Here is a 22674-nt window from a genome sequence, read left to right on the forward strand (position 1 = left end):
TGTGGCGGTAGGTAGGCTCTGAGGCACATGCATGCAGACGCACAGGCACACTCTGCGTGCGGCACGCCCTGTGTGACCCACCAAGTGTTCCGGCGACGAGCGAGTTCCTCTCGGCGGTGTGGCTGGTGCAGCCTCCTGGAAAAAGGCGGGGCCTGCAGTGTGCCCGGGGCCACGGTGTTCACCTGGATCACGCTGAGCAGCCGAGCTCTCGAGGGCTGTCTCTGCTGGGAAGTTCCTGGGGAGGATGGGGTGCGTGACCGCGTTTGAGCACGATCCGAGGGCCTCGCACTTCTGCGGGGGTGGGAGAGTCCTCTCTGGACGGGACTTTGGATGTTGGTTTGCCTTTCTTTCCCGGTCTGCATTCTCTGGCCTTACTGCTGGCCTCTGGTGAGTGATGCGGCAGGGTGACGCCTCGCAGTATGCCCACAGCCAACGGAGCAAGTAGACCATCTCCTGAGCCCTCCGGGGGGCAGGGAGGAGCGGGTGCAGGTCCGTGAATCATCTCCTTCTGGCTGGCCAGGCTCTCAAAAACGCCCCACACGACGAGCAGGGTCCGGGGAGAAGATGGGCGAACAGGCTCTATATGTGGAATGTCCTTGGGAGGTGTAGTGCTACTTGGGAAAGGGACCTTGGGCAGGAATGACGCAGGGATGTGTTCGTCACCGGCGGGCCACTCGTGCACAGAGTTGCCTGGGCTCCATTTCCGGTGCAAGGAGACTGCTGCAGAACCTCCAAGTGCCAAACGGGACAAGTGATTCACCGTGCCACGAGCATCACCAGCAGCACCACAGGCACCAACACGAAGGCCAAGGGGAGAAAGGCGACCCATGGAGTCCCAAAGAAACTTCTCCACCAGCATGGCACAGAGGCTAAGTGGAGACGGGTCATGCAACCATTGCTTTCTGAAAGCAAAGGTCCTCCCCACACTGAGGAAAGACCCAAGCCCGCCCTAGATTGGGAGAGCAAGACAACTGGACATCCGAGTCTGCCCATCCTACCTGTCAGTCAGTTGTCTCGTCCAGCTTGGCCCCGGACAAAAGCGGGTGGACGCCATGAGACGCGGCCGGCCTCTGAAGTGTCTGGGCCGGTGGGGAAACTGTCCTCTCCTAGCTGCTTTCCCGCCTGGCTCGTGATCCCGTGACCTGGTGGAGGGGCGCCCGAGGATAATTAACAATCCCCTCTTGCGGTTTCTTTCTTTCTCTTGGTTGCCGTCTTCAAACCCAAAACCCTCCATTAAACGGTGTTTCTGGAATTAGCGATTTAGCATCTTGGACCTAGAGGGACAACTGTGGCTCCTGACTGCACTAGTCGGCTTGGCAAGGAACAGAGAACGTTCCGCTGGCTCCTTCCCCCCGCACGGTTACCTACAAAGCACCGTGCCCACCACACGCAGAGAGGAAAAAGAATGATGAGCAGTACCTTTGCCCAAGAACACGAACAAGCGTGCCCTGGACGAGGAAGTCGAGCCACCCACAGGCCGCCCTCAGTATCCCCACCAGTCTTCCTCTGCCCCATCGCCTCAAATGAACTTACTGCTTGCCCCATCTACACGCTCTGAAGAAGAGGAAGAAGAAGAAGGAGACAGAAAAGGAGAAGGAGGTGAAGAAGTTGAAGAAGGAGAAGAAGGAGAAAACAGTGATTGGAATGGCGTGGCAGAGGGAAGGGGATTGTCGCCTGATGCTGGGGGAAATCTGTGCAAAAGAGAAACAAATACTGGCTGATCTGGCTTCTCTGTGCCATAGGAAGGAGGCAAAAGGACAGCAAGTGTGTGAGCACGTGCGTCATAAAGCACAAAGCAGTAGGGTCCTGGGATGGGATGGGGCAGCGGGAGGTGGGAGGGGTGCAATAGGCTAAGGAAGAAAATGGGGTCACGACCGTCTTTTCCTAGTAAGGATCAAAGGAATCACCACATCAGCTATGGGAAACCCATGGACTGTGGAACGCCCGTAGTGTTGGAAGGCAAGCACAATATCCAGGTCGGCAGAGCAAACAAACATACATGTCACACGCCAAGAAGGAAACCAACAGTCATCCTCTTCCAGGAGGGAAATCTCTTTATACCTTAAGTTATAGTGCGTTTTGAGCCCCTACATTGGAAAGATGACTCTAAAAGTCAACTAGTGTAATTAAGGTAGAAACAGAGAATAATATCAAGCAAAAATAAATAAATAAATAAATAAATAAAATGAACAGACAATACAAAAAAAATAACCAATAATAAATGAGCGAATACCCCCCCCCCCAAAAAAAAGAAGCAAATAATAAAGAAGACAACTAAGGTTGGAAAGGAGCTGAAGAAATGAATCCAAAGTTTCAGCGAGCCTGTGGCTTTCTGAAGGAGCTCGCTTTGGACCATAACCAACGGCCCTGAAGGGAGAGAAGCATATGTGCCACAGTCGCGGCATGTTTTGGTGCCAGGACCCTGAACGCTAGAAGAGTGGCTCGTGAGAAACCATAGAAATTGGAGTGGACCTCAGTCGAGAGCAAAGTTGAGGCAAGGGTTTCTTGTTGTCCGGGGAGGGGTTGTCCTCAGGCAGGGGACTGGGGTGGGGAGAGCCCTCAAGGAGAGAGGGTAGGTGGGCAGACATGTCTTTCCACAAGTGTGTTAGGACCTGAAGGGCGAGCCCACGGAATTCCTCCCCAGCCCACATGTGTGTGCTGAACTTGGAAGCCCTGCAGTGACTGTCTAGCAGGCAAGTCTGGAAGGCCAAAGGCCCCGGGATTCATTTGCATCCTGAGCCCTTTGGTCCAGGGCCAGATCGGAAGTACGTGCGGGGGTTCGTCATGGGGAATTCCCGGAGAAAAGTGTCGGTGGTGGAATGTCGGGAGTGGGAGTGAGCACGCCCTGGGACGCCTCAGCCAATGAGGATGTTGCGCGTGCGGGGGTGGGGCCGTGGGAAAGCCATGAAAAGCCCGAGGGGGCGGGGCCCAGGCCCTTTCTCAGAGAAGCACCCTCTGAGGGAAGGAGGCTTCATTGTGCAGAGGCAGGTAGGAGACGGAAAGACTCGTGGGCCTTGTTTGCAGAGACCCGGGGGCTGCTTCTGCGCACGGGGGAGGTGAATGTCCTTCTCCCTTCAACGTCTTCCCCGGAGGGCAAGGTTGTCGGCCCAATGCCGCGGGTGTGGAAACCCTTTGGGAACCCTGTGTCCGTGAGGGGCCGTGGCCGGCGGTCGGGCGGCCCCAGAGGTGTGACTTCGCTCATGGGTCAGCAGGGCTGGTGCCTGGCCACCAAGTCGCCCTGAATTGGAGGGGGCCGTGGGGGGTCTGGGCTGGGCTTCATATTCTGGGGAATACCTGCTACGTGAATGCAGCGCTGCAGTGTCTGAGCCACACGCCGCCCCTGGCCAGCTGGATGGTGTCCCAGCAGCACGCCACCCCCTGTCCGGCCAGCACCTCCTGCACGCTCTGTGCCGTGCGAGCTCACGTGACCCGAGCCCTCCTTCAGCCGGGAGAGGTGATCCGGCCCCGCAAGGACCTGCTGGCGGGCTTCGAAAGACACCAGCAGGAAGATGCCCACGAGTTTCTGATATTCACTCTGAATACCATGCAGCAAGGGTGCTTGAGTGCATCTCAGCTGTCGGGCCATCCCTCCGAGGACACCACCCTCATCCGTCAGATCTTTGGCGGGACTTGGAGGACTCAGATCCAGTGTGTCCACAGCCTCGGAGTCTCGGACACGTTCGATCCTTACCTGGACATCAGTCTGGATATCACGGCGGCTCAGAGTGTGGAGCAAGCTCTGAGAGAGCTGCTGAAGCCCGAGAAGCTGGACGCTGAAAACGCCTATGACAGTGGCGTTTGTCCCCGGAAGGTGCCTGCCACCAAGAGGTTGACTTTGCACAGCACGTCCCAGGTCCTGGTGCTGGTGCTGAAGCGGTTCACACAGGTGAGCGGGGCCAAAAGGGCTCAGGAAGTGCGCTCTCCCCAGTGCCTCGACCTGCAGCCCTACACGTCTGAGCGGAAGGCAGGCCACTGGGCTACGTGCTCTATGCCGTGCTGGTGCACTCCGGCTGGAGCTGTGAGCGAGGACACTACTTTTCTTACGTGCGAGCGGGCAACGGCCAGTGGTATAAGATGGATGATGCCAAGGTGAGCGCCTGTGACGAGAGTGCTGCCCTGAGCCAGAGCGCCTACGTGCTCTTCTACTCCCGGGAGGGTGCGTGGCAAGGGGGAGCTGGGGGAGGGGCAGCGGCCCCCCTCACGGCTGACCCCACTCACCCCGGGGAGCCTGACCCCTCCGGCCCCGGGGAGCCTGCGGGAGCCGCCAGCGGCAGAGCTCCTGAGTCGCACGTGTCCCCGGGGGACACAGAGGTCGAAGGAATCAGCTTAGAGCAGTGGAGACGCCTCCAAGAGCACAAGCGGCCGAAGCCGGCCTTCGACCTCCGGAAGATCCAGTCAGCTCTGCCTGCCGGAGCAGTCGTGATTCACCAGTCCAACCACGGAGAAGGGAGAAACGGCAAGCTGCCAGAACAGGAGCACGACCGGCTCGGCCGTCCCAGAACGGACAGCCCGCCTCCGGGCCTCACGAGCGTTGGCAATGGCCCTTGTGCCAGCGGGAGGGCCTGAGCGACCAAGAGGAAGAACAAGAAGCCGCAGCCATCTCTGGGGCTGTGGCGGTAGGTAGGCTCTGAGGCACATGCATGCAGACGCACAGGCACACTCTGCGTGCGGCACGCCCTGTGTGACCCACCAAGTGTTCCGGCGACGAGCGAGTTCCTCTCGGCGGTGTGGCTGGTGCAGCCTCCTGGAAAAAGGCGGGGCCTGCAGTGTGCCCGGGGCCACGGTGTTCACCTGGATCACGCTGAGCAGCCGAGCTCTCGAGGGCTGTCTCTGCTGGGAAGTTCCTGGGGAGGATGGGGTGCGTGACCGCGTTTGAGCACGATCCGAGGGCCTCGCACTTCTGCGGGGGTGGGAGAGTCCTCTCTGGACGGGACTTTGGATGTTGGTTTGCCTTTCTTTCCCGGTCTGCATTCTCTGGCCTTACTGCTGGCCTCTGGTGAGTGATGCGGCAGGGTGACGCCTCGCAGTATGCCCACAGCCAACGGAGCAAGTAGACCATCTCCTGAGCCCTCCGGGGGGCAGGGAGGAGCGGGTGCAGGTCCGTGAATCATCTCCTTCTGGCTGGCCAGGCTCTCAAAAACGCCCCACACGACGAGCAGGGTCCGGGGAGAAGATGGGCGAACAGGCTCTATATGTGGAATGTCCTTGGGAGGTGTAGTGCTACTTGGGAAAGGGACCTTGGGCAGGAATGACGCAGGGATGTGTTCGTCACCGGCGGGCCACTCGTGCACAGAGTTGCCTGGGCTCCATTTCCGGTGCAAGGAGACTGCTGCAGAACCTCCAAGTGCCAAACGGGACAAGTGATTCACCGTGCCACGAGCATCACCAGCAGCACCACAGGCACCAACACGAAGGCCAAGGGGAGAAAGGCGACCCATGGAGTCCCAAAGAAACTTCTCCACCAGCATGGCACAGAGGCTAAGTGGAGACGGGTGATGCAACCATTGCTTTCTGAAAGCAAAGGTCCTCCCCACACTGAGGAAAGACCCAAGCCCGCCCTAGATTGGGAGAGCAAGACAACTGGACATCCGAGTCTGCCCATCCTACCTGTCAGTCAGTTGTCTCGTCCAGCTTGGCCCCGGACAAAAGCGGGTGGACGCCATGAGACGCGGCCGGCCTCTGAAGTGTCTGGGCCGGTGGGGAAACTGTCCTCTCCTAGCTGCTTTCCCGCCTGGCTCGTGATCCCGTGACCTGGTGGAGGGGCGCCCGAGGATAATTAACAATCCCCTCTTGCGGTTTCTTTCTTTCTCTTGGTTGCCGTCTTCAAACCCAAAACCCTCCATTAAACGGTGTTTCTGGAATTAGCGATTTAGCATCTTGGACCTAGAGGGACAACTGTGGCTCCTGACTGCACTAGTCGGCTTGGCAAGGAACAGAGAACGTTCCGCTGGCTCCTTCCCCCTGCACGGTTACCTACAAAGCACCGTGCCCACCACACGCAGAGAGGAAAAAGAATGATGAGCAGTACCTTTGCCCAAGAACACGAACAAGCGTGCCCTGGACGAGGAAGTCGAGCCACCCACAGGCCGCCCTCAGTATCCCCACCAGTCTTCCTCTGCCCCATCGCCTCAAATGAACTTACTGCTTGACCCATCTACACGCTCTGAAGAAGAGGAAGAAGAAGAAGGAGACAGAAAAGGAGAAGGAGGTGAAGAAGTTGAAGAAGGAGAAGAAGGAGAAAACAGTGATTGGAATGGCGTGGCAGAGGGAAGGGGATTGTCGCCTGATGCTGGGGGAAATCTGTGCAAAAGAGAAACAAATACTGGCTGATCTGGCTTCTCTGTGCCATAGGAAGGAGGCAAAAGGACAGCAAGTGTGTGAGCACGTGCGTCATAAAGCACAAAGCAGTAGGGTCCTGGGATGGGATGGGGCAGCGGGAGGTGGGAGGGGTGCAATAGGCTAAGGAAGAAAATGGGGTCACGACCGTCTTTTCCTAGTAAGGATCAAAGGAATCACCACATCAGCTATGGGAAACCCATGGACTGTGGAACGCCCGTAGTGTTGGAAGGCAAGCACAATATCCAGGTCGGCAGAGCAAACAAACATACATGTCACACGCCAAGAAGGAAACCAACAGTCATCCTCTTCCAGGAGGGAAATCTCTTTATACCTTAAGTTATAGTGCGTTTTGAGCCCCTACATTGGAAAGATGACTCTAAAAGTCAACTAGTGTAATTAAGGTAGAAACAGAGAATAATATCAAGCAAAAATAAATAAATAAATAAATAAATAAAATGAACAGACAATACAAAAAAAATAACCAATAATAAATGAGCGAATACCCCCCCCCCCAAAAAAAAAGAAGCAAATAATAAAGAAGACAACTAAGGTTGGAAAGGAGCTGAAGAAATGAATCCAAAGTTTCAGCGAGCCTGTGGCTTTCTGAAGGAGCTCGCTTTGGACCATAACCAACGGCCCTGAAGGGAGAGAAGCATATGTGCCACAGTCGCGGCATGTTTTGGTGCCAGGACCCTGAACGCTAGAAGAGTGGCTCGTGAGAAACCATAGAAATTGGAGTGGACCTCAGTCGAGAGCAAAGTTGAGGCAAGGGTTTCTTGTTGTCCGGGGAGGGGTTGTCCTCAGGCAGGGGACTGGGGTGGGGAGAGCCCTCAAGGAGAGAGGGTAGGTGGGCAGACATGTCTTTCCACAAGTGTGTTAGGACCTGAAGGGCGAGCCCACGGAATTCCTCCCCAGCCCACATGTGTGTGCTGAACTTGGAAGCCCTGCAGTGACTGTCTAGCAGGCAAGTCTGGAAGGCCAAAGGCCCCGGGATTCATTTGCATCCTGAGCCCTTTGGTCCAGGGCCAGATCGGAAGTACGTGCGGGGGTTCGTCATGGGGAATTCCCGGAGAAAAGTGTCGGTGGTGGAATGTCGGGAGTGGGAGTGAGCACGCCCTGGGACGCCTCAGCCAATGAGGATGTTGCGCGTGCGGGGGTGGGGCCGTGGGAAAGCCATGAAAAGCCCGAGGGGGCGGGGCCCAGGCCCTTTCTCAGAGAAGCACCCTCTGAGGGAAGGAGGCTTCATTGTGCAGAGGCAGGTAGGAGACGGAAAGACTCGTGGGCCTTGTTTGCAGAGACCCGGGGGCTGCTTCTGCGCACGGGGGAGGTGAATGTCCTTCTCCCTTCAACGTCTTCCCCGGAGGGCAAGGTTGTCGGCCCAATGCCGCGGGTGTGGAAACCCTTTGGGAACCCTGTGTCCGTGAGGGGCCGTGGCCGGCGGTCGGGCGGCCCCAGAGGTGTGACTTCGCTCATGGGTCAGCAGGGCTGGTGCCTGGCCACCAAGTCGCCCTGAATTGGAGGGGGCCGTGGGGGGTCTGGGCTGGGCTTCATATTCTGGGGAATACCTGCTACGTGAATGCAGCGCTGCAGTGTCTGAGCCACACGCCGCCCCTGGCCAGCTGGATGGTGTCCCAGCAGCACGCCACCCCCTGTCCGGCCAGCACCTCCTGCACGCTCTGTGCCGTGCGAGCTCACGTGACCCGAGCCCTCCTTCAGCCGGGAGAGGTGATCCGGCCCCGCAAGGACCTGCTGGCGGGCTTCGAAAGACACCAGCAGGAAGATGCCCACGAGTTTCTGATATTCACTCTGAATACCATGCAGCAAGGGTGCTTGAGTGCATCTCAGCTGTCGGGCCATCCCTCCGAGGACACCACCCTCATCCGTCAGATCTTTGGCGGGACTTGGAGGACTCAGATCCAGTGTGTCCACAGCCTCGGAGTCTCGGACACGTTCGATCCTTACCTGGACATCAGTCTGGATATCACGGCGGCTCAGAGTGTGGAGCAAGCTCTGAGAGAGCTGCTGAAGCCCGAGAAGCTGGACGCTGAAAACGCCTATGACAATGGCGTTTGTCCCCGGAAGGTGCCTGCCACCAAGAGGTTGACTTTGCACAGCACGTCCCAGGTCCTGGTGCTGGTGCTGAAGCGGTTCACACAGGTGAGCGGGGCCAAAAGGGCTCAGGAAGTGCGCTCTCCCCAGTGCCTCGACCTGCAGCCCTACACGTCTGAGCGGAAGGCAGGCCACTGGGCTACGTGCTCTATGCCGTGCTGGTGCACTCCGGCTGGAGCTGTGAGCGAGGACACTACTTTTCTTACGTGCGAGCGGGCAACGGCCAGTGGTATAAGATGGATGATGCCAAGGTGAGCGCCTGTGACGAGAGTGCTGCCCTGAGCCAGAGCGCCTACGTGCTCTTCTACTCCCGGGAGGGTGCGTGGCAAGGGGGAGCTGGGGGAGGGGCAGCGGCCCCCCTCACGGCTGACCCCACTCACCCCGGGGAGCCTGACCCCTCCGGCCCCGGGGAGCCTGCGGGAGCCGCCAGCGGCAGAGCTCCTGAGTCGCACGTGTCCCCGGGGGACACAGAGGTCGAAGGAATCAGCTTAGAGCAGTGGAGACGCCTCCAAGAGCACAAGCGGCCGAAGCCGGCCTTCGACCTCCGGAAGATCCAGTCAGCTCTGCCTGCCGGAGCAGTCGTGATTCACCAGTCCAACCACGGAGAAGGGAGAAACGGCAAGCTGCCAGAACAGGAGCACGACCGGCTCGGCCGTCCCAGAACGGACAGCCCGCCTCCGGGCCTCACGAGCGTTGGCAATGGCCCTTGTGCCAGCGGGAGGGCCTGAGCGACCAAGAGGAAGAACAAGAAGCCGCAGCCATCTCTGGGGCTGTGGCGGTAGGTAGGCTCTGAGGCACATGCATGCAGACGCACAGGCACACTCTGCGTGCGGCACGCCCTGTGTGACCCACCAAGTGTTCCGGCGACGAGCGAGTTCCTCTCGGCGGTGTGGCTGGTGCAGCCTCCTGGAAAAAGGCGGGGCCTGCAGTGTGCCCGGGGCCACGGTGTTCACCTGGATCACGCTGAGCAGCCGAGCTCTCGAGGGCTGTCTCTGCTGGGAAGTTCCTGGGGAGGATGGGGTGCGTGACCGCGTTTGAGCACGATCCGAGGGCCTCGCACTTCTGCGGGGGTGGGAGAGTCCTCTCTGGACGGGACTTTGGATGTTGGTTTGCCTTTCTTTCCCGGTCTGCATTCTCTGGCCTTACTGCTGGCCTCTGGTGAGTGATGCGGCAGGGTGACGCCTCTCAGTATGCCCACAGCCAACGGAGCAAGTAGACCATCTCCTGAGCCCTCCGGGGGGCAGGGAGGAGCGGGTGCAGGTCCGTGAATCATCTCCTTCTGGCTGGCCAGGCTCTCAAAAACGCCACACACGTCGAGCAGGGTCCGGGGAGAAGATGGGTGAACAGGCTCTATATGTGGAATGTCCTTGGGAGGTGTAGTGCTACTTGGGAAAGGGACCTTCGGCAGGAATGACGCAGGGATGTGTTCGTCACCGGTGGGACACTCGTGCACAGAGTTGCCTGGGCTCCATTTCCGGTGCAAGGAGACTGCTGCAGAACCTCCAAGTGTAAAACGGGACAAGTGATTCACCGTGCCACGAGCATCACCAGCAGCACCACAGGCACCAACACGAAGGCCAAGGGGAGAAAGGCGACCCATGGAGTCCCAAAGAAACTTCTCCACCAGCATGGCACAGAGGCCTAAGTGGAGACGGGTCATGCAACCATTGCTTTCTGAAAGCAAAGGTCCTCCCCACACTGAGGAAAGACCCAAGCCCGCCCTAGATTGGGAGAGCAAGACAACTGGACACCCGAGTCTGCCCATCCTACCTGTCAGTCAGTTGTCTCGTCCAGCTTGGCCCCGGACAAAAGCGGGTGGACGCCATGAGACGCGGCCGGCCTCTGAAGTGTCTGGGCCGGTGGGGAAACTGTCCTCTCCTAGCTGCTTTCCCGCCTGGCTCGTGATCCCGTGACCTGGTGGAGGGGCGCCCGAGGATAATTAACAATCCCCTCTTGCGGTTTCTTTCTTTCTCTTGGTTGCCGTCTTCAAACCCAAAACCCTCCATTAAACGGTGGATCTGGAATTAGCGATTTAGCATCTTGGACCTAGAGGGACAACTGTGGCTCCTGACTGCGCTAGTCGGCTTGGCAAGGAACAGAGAACGTTCCGCTGGCTCCTTCCCCCCGCACGGTTACCTACAAAGCACCGTGCCCACCACACGCAGAGAGGAAAAAGAATGATGAGCAGTACCTTTGCCCAAGAACACGAACAAGCGTGCCCTGGACGAGGAAGTCGAGCCACCCACAGGCCGCCCTCAGTATCCCCACCAGTCTTCCTCTGCCCCATCGCCTCAAATGAACTTACTGCTTGCCCCATCTACACCCTCTGAAGAAGAGGAAGAAGAAGAAGACGACGAAGAAGAAGAAGGAGACAGAAAAGGAGAAGGAGGTGAAGAAGTTGAAGAAGGAGAAGAAGGAGAAAACAGTGATTGGAATGGCGTGGCAGAGGGAAGGGGATTGTCGCCTGATGCTGGGGGAAATCTGTGCAAAAGAGAGACAAATACTGGCTGATCTGGCTTCTCTGTGCCATAGGAAGGAGGCAAAAGGACAGCAAGTGTGTGAGCACGTGCGTCATAAAGCACAAAGCAGTAGGGTCCTGGGATGGGATGGGGCAGCGGGAGGTGGGAGGGGTGCAATAGGCTAAGGAAGAAAATGGGGTCACGACCGTCTTTTCCTAGTAAGGATCAAAGGAATCACCACATCAGCTATGGGAAACCCATGGACTGTGGAACGCCCGTAGTGTTGGAAGGCAAGCACAATATCCAGATCGGCAGAGCAAACAAACATACATGTCACACGCCAAGAAGGAAACCAACAGTCATCCTCTTCCAGGAGGGAAATCTCTTTATACCTTAAGTTATAGTGCGTTTTGAGCCCCTACATTGGAAAGATGACTCTAAAAGTCAACTAGTGTAATTAAGGTAGAAACAGAGAATAATATCAAGCAAAAATAAATAAATAAATAAATAAATAAAATGAACAGACAATACAAAAAAAATAACCAATAATAAATGAGCGAATACCCCCCCCCCAAAAAAAAGAAGCAAATAATAAAGAAGACAACTAAGGTTGGAAAGGAGCTGAAGAAATGAATCCAAAGTTTCAGCGAGCCTGTGGCTTTCTGAAGGAGCTCGCTTTGGACCATAACCAACGGCCCTGAAGGGAGAGAAGCATATGTGCCACAGTCGCGGCATGTTTTGGTGCCAGGACCCTGAACGCTAGAAGAGTGGCTCGTGAGAAACCATAGAAATTGGAGTGGACCTCAGTCGAGAGCAAAGTTGAGGCAAGGGTTTCTTGTTGTCCGGGGAGGGGTTGTCCTCAGGCAGGGGACTGGGGTGGGGAGAGCCCTCAAGGAGAGAGGGTAGGTGGGCAGACATGTCTTTCCACAAGTGTGTTAGGACCTGAAGGGCGAGCCCACGGAATTCCTCCCCAGCCCACATGTGTGTGCTGAACTTGGAAGCCCTGCAGTGACTGTCTAGCAGGCAAGTCTGGAAGGCCAAAGGCCCCGGGATTCATTTGCATCCTGAGCCCTTTGGTCCAGGGCCAGATCGGAAGTACGTGCGGGGGTTCGTCATGGGGAATTCCCGGAGAAAAGTGTCGGTGGTGGAATGTCGGGAGTGGGAGTGAGCACGCCCTGGGACGCCTCAGCCAATGAGGATGTTGCGCGTGCGGGGGTGGGGCCGTGGGAAAGCCATGAAAGGCCCGAGGGGGCGGGGCCCAGGCCCTTTCTCAGAGAAGCACCCTCTGAGGGAAGGAGGCTTCATTGTGCAGAGGCAGGTAGGAGACGGAAAGACTCGTGGGCCTTGTTTGCAGAGACCCGGGGGCTGCTTCTGCGCACGGGGGAGGTGAATGTCCTTCTCCCTTCAACGTCTTCCCCGGAGGGCAAGGTTGTCGGCCCAGTGCCGCGGGTGTGGAAACCCTTTGGGAACCCTGTGTCCGTGAGGGGCCGTGGCCGGCGGTCGGGCGGCCCCAGAGGTGTGACTTCGCTCATGGGTCAGCAGGGCTGGTGCCTGGCCACCAAGTCGCCCTGAATTGGAGGGGGCCGTGGGGGGTCTGGGCTGGGCTTCATATTCTGGGGAATACCTGCTACGTGAATGCAGCGCTGCAGTGTCTGAGCCACACGCCGCCCCTGGCCAGCTGGATGGTGTCCCAGCAGCACGCCACCCTCTGTCCGGCCAGCACCTCCTGCACGCTCTGTGCCGTGCGAGCTCACGTGACCCGAGCCCTCCTTCAGCCGGGAGAGGTGATCCGGCCCCGCAAGGACCTGCTGGCGGGCTTCGAAAGACACCAGCAGGAAGATGCCCACGAGTTTCTGATATTCACTCTGAATACCATGCAGCAAGGGTGCTTGAGTGCATCTCAGCTGTCGGGCCATCCCTCCGAGGACACCACCCTCATCCGTCAGATCTTTGGCGGGACTTGGAGGACTCAGATCCAGTGTGTCCACAGCCTCGGAGTCTCGGACACGTTCGATCCTTACCTGGACATCAGTCTGGATATCACGGCGGCTCAGAGTGTGGAGCAAGCTCTGAGAGAGCTGCTGAAGCCCGAGAAGCTGGACGCTGAAAATGCCTATGACAGTGGCGTTTGTCCCCGGAAGGTGCCTGCCACCAAGAGGTTGACTTTGCACAGCACGTCCCAGGTCCTGGTGCTGGTGCTGAAGCGGTTCACACAGGTGAGCGGGGCCAAAAGGGCTCAGGAAGTGCGCTCTCCCCAGTGCCTCGACCTGCAGCCCTACACGTCTGAGCGGAAGGCAGGCCACTGGGCTACGTGCTCTATGCCGTGCTGGTGCACTCCGGCTGGAGCTGTGAGCGAGGACACTACTTTTCTTACGTGCGAGCGGGCAACGGCCAGTGGTATAAGATGGATGATGCCAAGGTGAGCGCCTGTGACGAGAGTGCTGCCCTGAGCCAGAGCGCCTACGTGCTCTTCTACTCCCGGGAGGGTGCGTGGCAAGGGGGAGCTGGGGGAGGGGCAGCGGCCCCCCTCACGGCTGACCCCACTCACCCCGGGGAGCCTGACCCCTCCGGCCCCGGGGAGCCTGCGGGAGCCGCCAGCGGCAGAGCTCCTGAGTCGCACGTGTCCCCGGGGGACACAGAGGTCGAAGGAATCAGCTTAGAGCAGTGGAGACGCCTCCAAGAGCACAAGCGGCCGAAGCCGGCCTTCGACCTCCGGAAGATCCAGTCAGCTCTGCCTGCCGGAGCAGTCGTGATTCACCAGTCCAACCACGGAGAAGGGAGAAACGGCAAGCTGCCAGAACAGGAGCACGACCGGCTCGGCCGTCCCAGAACGGACAGCCCGCCTCCGGGCCTCACGAGCGTTGGCAATGGCCCTTGTGCCAGCGGGAGGGCCTGAGCGACCAAGAGGAAGAACAAGAAGCCGCAGCCATCTCTGGGGCTGTGGCGGTAGGTAGGCTCTGAGGCACATGCATGCAGACGCACAGGCACACTCTGCGTGCGGCACGCCCTGTGTGACCCACCAAGTGTTCCGGCGACGAGCGAGTTCCTCTCGGCGGTGTGGCTGGTGCAGCCTCCTGGAAAAAGGCGGGGCCTGCAGTGTGCCCGGGGCCACGGTGTTCACCTGGATCACGCTGAGCAGCCGAGCTCTCGAGGGCTGTCTCTGCTGGGAAGTTCCTGGGGAGGATGGGGTGCGTGACCGCGTTTGAGCACGATCCGAGGGCCTCGCACTTCTGCGGGGGTGGGAGAGTCCTCTCTGGACGGGACTTTGGATGTTGGTTTGCCTTTCTTTCCCGGTCTGCATTCTCTGGCCTTACTGCTGGCCTCTGGTGAGTGATGCGGCAGGGTGACGCCTCGCAGTATGCCCACAGCCAACGGAGCAAGTAGACCATCTCCTGAGCCCTCCGGGGGGCAGGGAGGAGCGGGTGCAGGTCCGTGAATCATCTCCTTCTGGCTGGCCAGGCTCTCAAAAACGCCCCACACGACCAGCAGGGTCCGGGGAGAAGATGGGCGAACAGGCTCTATATGTGGAATGTCCTTGGGAGGTGTAGTGCTACTTGGGAAAGGGACCTTGGGCAGGAATGACGCAGGGATGTGTTCGTCACCGGCGGGCCACTCGTGCACAGAGTTGCCTGGGCTCCATTTCCGGTGCAAGGAGACTGCTGCAGAACCTCCAAGTGCCAAACGGGACAAGTGATTCACCGTGCCACGAGCATCACCAGCAGCACCACAGGCACCAACACGAAGGCCAAGGGGAGAAAGGCGACCCATGGAGTCCCAAAGAAACTTCTCCACCAGCATGGCACAGAGGCTAAGTGGAGACGGGTGATGCAACCATTGCTTTCTGAAAGCAAAGGTCCTCCCCACACTGAGGAAAGACCCAAGCCCGCCCTAGATTGGGAGAGCAAGACAACTGGACACCCGAGTCTGCCCATCCTACCTGTCAGTCAGTTGTCTCGTCCAGCTTGGCCCCGGACAAAAGCGGGTGGACGCCATGAGACGCGGCCGGCCTCTGAAGTGTCTGGGCCGGTGGGGAAACTGTCCTCTCCTAGCTGCTTTCCCGCCTGGCTCGTGATCCCGTGACCTGGTGGAGGGGCGCCCGAGGATAATTAACAATCCCCTCTTGCGGTTTCTTTCTTTCTCTTGGTTGCCGTCTTCAAACCCAAAACCCTCCATTAAACGGTGTTTCTGGAATTAGCGATTTAGCATCTTGGACCTAGAGGGACAACTGTGGCTCCTGACTGCACTAGTCGGCTTGGCAAGGAACAGAGAACGTTCCGCTGGCTCCTTCCCCCTGCACGGTTACCTACAAAGCACCGTGCCCACCACACGCAGAGAGGAAAAAGAATGATGAGCAGTACCTTTGCCCAAGAACACGAACAAGCGTGCCCTGGACGAGGAAGTCGAGCCACCCACAGGCCGCCCTCAGTATCCCCACCAGTCTTCCTCTGCCCCATCGCCTCAAATGAACTTACTGCTTGCCCCATCTACACGCTCTGAAGAAGAGGAAGAAGAAGAAGGAGACAGAAAAGGAGAAGGAGGTGAAGAAGTTGAAGAAGGAGAAGAAGGAGAAAACAGTGATTGGAATGGCGTGGCAGAGGGAAGGGGATTGTCGCCTGATGCTGGGGGAAATCTGTGCAAAAGAGAAACAAATACTGGCTGATCTGGCTTCTCTGTGCCATAGGAAGGAGGCAAAAGGACAGCAAGTGTGTGAGCACGTGCGTCATAAAGCACAAAGCAGTAGGGTCCTGGGATGGGATGGGGCAGCGGGAGGTGGGAGGGGTGCAATAGGCTAAGGAAGAAAATGGGGTCACGACCGTCTTTTCCTAGTAAGGATCAAAGGAATCACCACATCAGCTATGGGAAGCCCATGGACTGTGGAACGCCCGTAGTGTTGGAAGGCAAGCACAATATCCAGGTCGGCAGAGCAAACAAACATACATGTCACACGCCAAGAAGGAAACCAACAGTCATCCTCTTCCAGGAGGGAAATCTCTTTATACCTTAAGTTATAGTGCGTTTTGAGCCCCTACATTGGAAAGATGACTCTAAAAGTCAACTAGTGTAATTAAGGTAGAAACAGAGAATAATATCAAGCAAAAATAAATAAATAAATAAATAAATAAAATGAACAGACAATACAAAAAAAATAACCAATAATAAATGAGCGAATACCCCCCCCCCCAAAAAAAAAGAAGCAAATAATAAAGAAGACAACTAAGGTTGGAAAGGAGCTGAAGAAATGAATCCAAAGTTTCAGCGAGCCTGTGGCTTTCTGAAGGAGCTCGCTTTGGACCATAACCAACGGCCCTGAAGGGAGAGAAGCATATGTGCCACAGTCGCGGCATGTTTTGGTGCCAGGACCCTGAACGCTAGAAGAGTGGCTCGTGAGAAACCATAGAAATTGGAGTGGACCTCAGTCGAGAGCAAAGTTGAGGCAAGGGTTTCTTGTTGTCCGGGGAGGGGTTGTCCTCAGGCAGGGGACTGGGGTGGGGAGAGCCCTCAAGGAGAGAGGGTAGGTGGGCAGACATGTCTTTCCACAAGTGTGTTAGGACCTGAAGGGCGAGCCCAGGGAATTCCTCCCCAGCCCACATGTGTGTGCTGAACTTGGAAGCCCTGCAGTGACTGTCTAGCAGGCAAGTCTGGAAGGCCAAAGGCCCCGGGATTCATTTGCATCCTGAGCCCTTTGGTCCAGGGCCAGATCGGAAGTACGTGCGGGGGTTCGTCATGGGGAATTCCCGGAGAAAAGTGTCGGTGGTGGAATGTCGGGAGTGGGAGTGAGCACGCCCTGGGACGCCTCAGCCAATGAGGATGTTGCGCGTGCGGGGGTGGGGCCGTGGGAAAGCCATGAAAAGCCCGAGGGGGCGGGGCCCAGGCCCTTTCTCAGAGAAGCACCCTCTGAGGGAAGGAGGCTTCATTGTGCAGAGGCAGGTAGGAGACGGAAAGACTCGTGGGCCTTGTTTGCAGAGACCCGGGGGCTGCTTCTGCGCACGGGGGAGGTGAATGTCCTTCTCCCTTCAACGTCTTCCCCGGAGGGCAAGGTTGTCGGCCCAATGCCGCGGGTGTGGAAACCCTTTGGGAACCCTGTGTCCGTGAGGGGCCGTGGCCGGCGGTCGGGCGGCCCCAGAGGTGTGACTTCGCTCATGGGTCAGCAGGGCTGGTGCCTGGCCACCAAGTCGCCCTGAATTGGAGGGGGCCGTGGGGGGTCTGGGCTGGGCTTCATATTCTGGGGAATACCTGCTACGTGAATGCAGCGCTGCAGTGTCTGAGCCACACGCCGCCCCTGGCCAGCTGGATGGTGTCCCAGCAGCACGCCACCCCCTGTCCGGCCAGCACCTCCTGCACGCTCTGTGCCGTGCGAGCTCACGTGACCCGAGCCCTCCTTCAGCCGGGAGAGGTGATCCGGCCCCGCAAGGACCTGCTGGCGGGCTTCGAAAGACACCAGCAGGAAGATGCCCACGAGTTTCTGATATTCACTCTGAATACCATGCAGCAAGGGTGCTTGAGTGCATCTCAGCTGTCGGGCCATCCCTCCGAGGACACCACCCTCATCCGTCAGATCTTTGGCGGGACTTGGAGGACTCAGATCCAGTGTGTCCACAGCCTCGGAGTCTCGGACACGTTCGATCCTTACCTGGACATCAGTCTGGATATCACGGCGGCTCAGAGTGTGGAGCAAGCTCTGAGAGAGCTGCTGAAGCCCGAGAAGCTGGACGCTGAAAACGCCTATGACAATGGCGTTTGTCCCCGGAAGGTGCCTGCCACCAAGAGGTTGACTTTGCACAGCACGTCCCAGGTCCTGGTGCTGGTGCTGAAGCGGTTCACACAGGTGAGCGGGGCCAAAAGGGCTCAGGAAGTGCGCTCTCCCCAGTGCCTCGACCTGCAGCCCTACACGTCTGAGCGGAAGGCAGGCCACTGGGCTACGTGCTCTATGCCGTGCTGGTGCACTCCGGCTGGAGCTGTGAGCGAGGACACTACTTTTCTTACGTGCGAGCGGGCAACGGCCAGTGGTATAAGATGGATGATGCCAAGGTGAGCGCCTGTGACGAGAGTGCTGCCCTGAGCCAGAGCGCCTACGTGCTCTTCTACTCCCGGGAGGGTGCGTGGCAAGGGGGAGCTGGGGGAGGGGCAGCGGCCCCCCTCACGGCTGACCCCACTCACCCCGGGGAGCCTGACCCCTCCGGCCCCGGGGAGCCTGCGGGAGCCGCCAGCGGCAGAGCTCCTGAGTCGCACGTGTCCCCGGGGGACACAGAGGTCGAAGGAATCAGCTTAGAGCAGTGGAGACGCCTCCAAGAGCACAAGCGGCCGAAGCCGGCCTTCGACCTCCGGAAGATCCAGTCAGCTCTGCCTGCCGGAGCAGTCGTGATTCACCAGTCCAACCACGGAGAAGGGAGAAACGGCAAGCTGCCAGAACAGGAGCACGACCGGCTCGGCCGTCCCAGAACGGACAGCCCGCCTCCGGGCCTCACGAGCGTTGGCAATGGCCCTTGTGCCAGCGGGAGGGCCTGAGCGACCAAGAGGAAGAACAAGAAGCCGCAGCCATCTCTGGGGCTGTGGCGGTAGGTAGGCTCTGAGGCACATGCATGCAGACGCACAGGCACACTCTGCGTGCGGCACGCCCTGTGTGACCCACCAAGTGTTCCGGCGACGAGCGAGTTCCTCTCGGCGGTGTGGCTGGTGCAGCCTCCTGGAAAAAGGCGGGGCCTGCAGTGTGCCCGGGGCCACGGTGTTCACCTGGATCACGCTGAGCAGCCGAGCTCTCGAGGGCTGTCTCTGCTGGGAAGTTCCTGGGGAGGATGGGGTGCGTGACCGCGTTTGAGCACGATCCGAGGGCCTCGCACTTCTGCGGGGGTGGGAGAGTCCTCTCTGGACGGGACTTTGGATGTTGGTTTGCCTTTCTTTCCCGGTCTGCATTCTCTGGTCTTACTGCTGGCCTCTGGTGAGTGATGCGGCAGGGTGACGCCTCGCAGTATGCCCACAGCCAACGGAGCAAGGAGACGATCTCCTGAGCCCTCCGGGGGGCAGGGAGGAGCGGGTGCAGGTCCGTGAATCATCTCCTTCTGGCTGGCCAGGCTCTCAAAAACGCCCCACACGACGAGCAGGGTCCGGGGAGAAGATGGGTGAACAGGCTCTATATGTGGAATGTCCTTGGGAGGTGTAGTGCTACTTGGGAAAGGGACCTTCGGCAGGAATGACGCAGGGATGTGTTCGTCACCGGTGGGACACTCGTGCACAGAGTTGCCTGGGCTCCATTTCCGGTGCAAGGAGACTGCTGCAGAACCTCCAAGTGCCAAACGGGACAAGTGATTCACCGTGCCACGAGCATCACCAGCAGCACCACAGGCACCAACACGAAGGCCAAGGGGAGAAAGGCGACCCATGGAGTCCCAAAGAAACTTCTCCACCAGCATGGCACAGAGGCTAAGTGGAGACGGGTCATGCAACCATTGCTTTCTGAAAGCAAAGGTCCTCCCCACACTGAGGAAAGACCCAAGCCCGCCCTAGATTGGGAGAGCAAGACAACTGGACACCCGAGTCTGCCCATCCTACCTGTCAGTCAGTTGTCTCGTCCAGCTTGGCCCCGGACAAAAGCGGGTGGACGCCATGAGACGCGGCCGGCCTCTGAAGTGTCTGGGCCGGTGGGGAAACTGTCCTCTCCTAGCTGCTTTCCCGCCTGGCTCGTGATCCCGTGACCTGGTGGAGGGGCGCCCGAGGATAATTAACAATCCCCTCTTGCGGTTTCTTTCTTTCTCTTGGTTGCCGTCTTCAAACCCAAAACCCTCCATTAAACGGTGGATCTGGAATTAGCGATTTAGCATCTTGGACCTAGAGGGACAACTGTGGCTCCTGACTGCGCTAGTCGGCTTGGCAAGGAACAGAGAACGTTCCGCTGGCTCCTTCCCCCCGCACGGTTACCTACAAAGCACCGTGCCCACCACACGCAGAGAGGAAAAAGAATGATGAGCAGTACCTTTGCCCAAGAACACGAACAAGCGTGCCCTGGACGAGGAAGTCGAGCCACCCACAGGCCGCCCTCAGTATCCCCACCAGTCTTCCTCTGCCCCATCGCCTCAAATGAACTTACTGCTTGCCCCATCTACACCCTCTGAAGAAGAGGAAGAAGAAGAAGACGACGAAGAAGAAGAAGGAGACAGAAAAGGAGAAGGAGGTGAAGAAGTTGAAGAAGGAGAAGAAGGAGAAAACAGTGATTGGAATGGCGTGGCAGAGGGAAGGGGATTGTCGCCTGATGCTGGGGGAAATCTGTGCAAAAGAGAGACAAATACTGGCTGATCTGGCTTCTCTGTGCCATAGGAAGGAGGCAAAAGGACAGCAAGTGTGTGAGCACGTGCGTCATAAAGCACAAAGCAGTAGGGTCCTGGGATGGGATGGGGCAGCGGGAGGTGGGAGGGGTGCAATAGGCTAAGGAAGAAAATGGGGTCACGACCGTCTTTTCCTAGTAAGGATCAAAGGAATCACCACATCAGCTATGGGAAACCCATGGACTGTGGAACGCCCGTAGTGTTGGAAGGCAAGCACAATATCCAGATCGGCAGAGCAAACAAACATACATGTCACACGCCAAGAAGGAAACCAACAGTCATCCTCTTCCAGGAGGGAAATCTCTTTATACCTTAAGTTATAGTGCGTTTTGAGCCCCTACATTGGAAAGATGACTCTAAAAGTCAACTAGTGTAATTAAGGTAGAAACAGAGAATAATATCAAGCAAAAATAAATAAATAAATAAATAAATAAAATGAACAGACAATACAAAAAAAATAACCAATAATAAATGAGCGAATACCCCCCCCCCCAAAAAAAAAGAAGCAAATAATAAAGAAGACAACTAAGGTTGGAAAGGAGCTGAAGAAATGAATCCAAAGTTTCAGCGAGCCTGTGGCTTTCTGAAGGAGCTCGCTTTGGACCATAACCAACGGCCCTGAAGGGAGAGAAGCATATGTGCCACAGTCGCGGCATGTTTTGGTGCCAGGACCCTGAACGCTAGAAGAGTGGCTCGTGAGAAACCATAGAAATTGGAGTGGACCTCAGTCGAGAGCAAAGTTGAGGCAAGGGTTTCTTGTTGTCCGGGGAGGGGTTGTCCTCAGGCAGGGGACTGGGGTGGGGAGAGCCCTCAAGGAGAGAGGGTAGGTGGGCAGACATGTCTTTCCACAAGTGTGTTAGGACCTGAAGGGCGAGCCCACGGAATTCCTCCCCAGCCCACATGTGTGTGCTGAACTTGGAAGCCCTGCAGTGACTGTCTAGCAGGCAAGTCTGGAAGGCCAAAGGCCCCGGGATTCATTTGCATCCTGAGCCCTTTGGTCCAGGGCCAGATCGGAAGTACGTGCGGGGGTTCGTCATGGGGAATTCCCGGAGAAAAGTGTCGGTGGTGGAATGTCGGGAGTGGGAGTGAGCACGCCCTGGGACGCCTCAGCCAATGAGGATGTTGCGCGTGCGGGGGTGGGGCCGTGGGAAAGCCATGAAAGGCCCGAGGGGGCGGGGCCCAGGCCCTTTCTCAGAGAAGCACCCTCTGAGGGAAGGAGGCTTCATTGTGCAGAGGCAGGTAGGAGACGGAAAGACTCGTGGGCCTTGTTTGCAGAGACCCGGGGGCTGCTTCTGCGCACGGGGGAGGTGAATGTCCTTCTCCCTTCAACGTCTTCCCCGGAGGGCAAGGTTGTCGGCCCAGTGCCGCGGGTGTGGAAACCCTTTGGGAACCCTGTGTCCGTGAGGGGCCGTGGCCGGCGGTCGGGCGGCCCCAGAGGTGTGACTTCGCTCATGGGTCAGCAGGGCTGGTGCCTGGCCACCAAGTCGCCCTGAATTGGAGGGGGCCGTGGGGGGTCTGGGCTGGGCTTCATATTCTGGGGAATACCTGCTACGTGAATGCAGCGCTGCAGTGTCTGAGCCACACGCCGCCCCTGGCCAGCTGGATGGTGTCCCAGCAGCACGCCACCCCCTGTCCGGCCAGCACCTCCTGCACGCTCTGTGCCGTGCGAGCTCACGTGACCCGAGCCCTCCTTCAGCCGGGAGAGGTGATCCGGCCCCGCAAGGACCTGCTGGCGGGCTTCGAAAGACACCAGCAGGAAGATGCCCACGAGTTTCTGATATTCACTCTGAATACCATGCAGCAAGGGTGCTTGAGTGCATCTCAGCTGTCGGGCCATCCCTCCGAGGACACCACCCTCATCCGTCAGATCTTTGGCGGGACTTGGAGGACTCAGATCCAGTGTGTCCACAGCCTCGGAGTCTCGGACACGTTCGATCCTTACCTGGACATCAGTCTGGATATCACGGCGGCTCAGAGTGTGGAGCAAGCTCTGAGAGAGCTGCTGAAGCCCGAGAAGCTGGACGCTGAAAACGCCTATGACAGTGGCGTTTGTCCCCGGAAGGTGCCTGCCACCAAGAGGTTGACTTTGCACAGCACGTCCCAGGTCCTGGTGCTGGTGCTGAAGCGGTTCACACAGGTGAGCGGGGCCAAAAGGGCTCAGGAAGTGCGCTCTCCCCAGTGCCTCGACCTGCAGCCCTACACGTCTGAGCGGAAGGCAGGCCACTGGGCTACGTGCTCTATGCCGTGCTGGTGCACTCCGGCTGGAGCTGTGAGCGAGGACACTACTTTTCTTACGTGCGAGCGGGCAACGGCCAGTGGTATAAGATGGATGATGCCAAGGTGAGCGCCTGTGACGAGAGTGCTGCCCTGAGCCAGAGCGCCTACGTGCTCTTCTACTCCCGGGAGGGTGCGTGGCAAGGGGGAGCTGGGGGAGGGGCAGCGGCCCCCCT

General features: G+C 58.1%; 5 pseudogenes; all 5 read left to right on the top strand.

The window, feature by feature from the left end:
- The first annotated feature begins 3289 nt into the window (after positions 1-3289).
- Positions 3290-4149, top strand: LOC133072983 (ubiquitin carboxyl-terminal hydrolase 17-like protein 6; annotated as a pseudogene).
- A 3750-nt stretch (positions 4150-7899) lies between these two features.
- On the top strand, positions 7900-8759 carry LOC133072984 (ubiquitin carboxyl-terminal hydrolase 17-like protein 6; annotated as a pseudogene).
- Positions 8760-12526: 3767 nt separating this feature from the next.
- Positions 12527-13386, top strand: LOC133072985 (ubiquitin carboxyl-terminal hydrolase 17-like protein 6; annotated as a pseudogene).
- Positions 13387-17136: 3750 nt separating this feature from the next.
- LOC133072986 (ubiquitin carboxyl-terminal hydrolase 17-like protein 6) lies at positions 17137-17996 on the top strand (annotated as a pseudogene).
- A 3768-nt stretch (positions 17997-21764) lies between these two features.
- On the top strand, positions 21765-22624 carry LOC133072987 (ubiquitin carboxyl-terminal hydrolase 17-like protein 6; annotated as a pseudogene).
- Positions 22625-22674: the final 50 nt, after the last annotated feature.

The sequence above is a fragment of the Dama dama genome, chromosome 18 (genome assembly GCF_033118175.1).
Source record: "Dama dama isolate Ldn47 chromosome 18, ASM3311817v1, whole genome shotgun sequence".
Taxonomy (NCBI): Eukaryota; Metazoa; Chordata; class Mammalia; order Artiodactyla; family Cervidae; genus Dama; species Dama dama.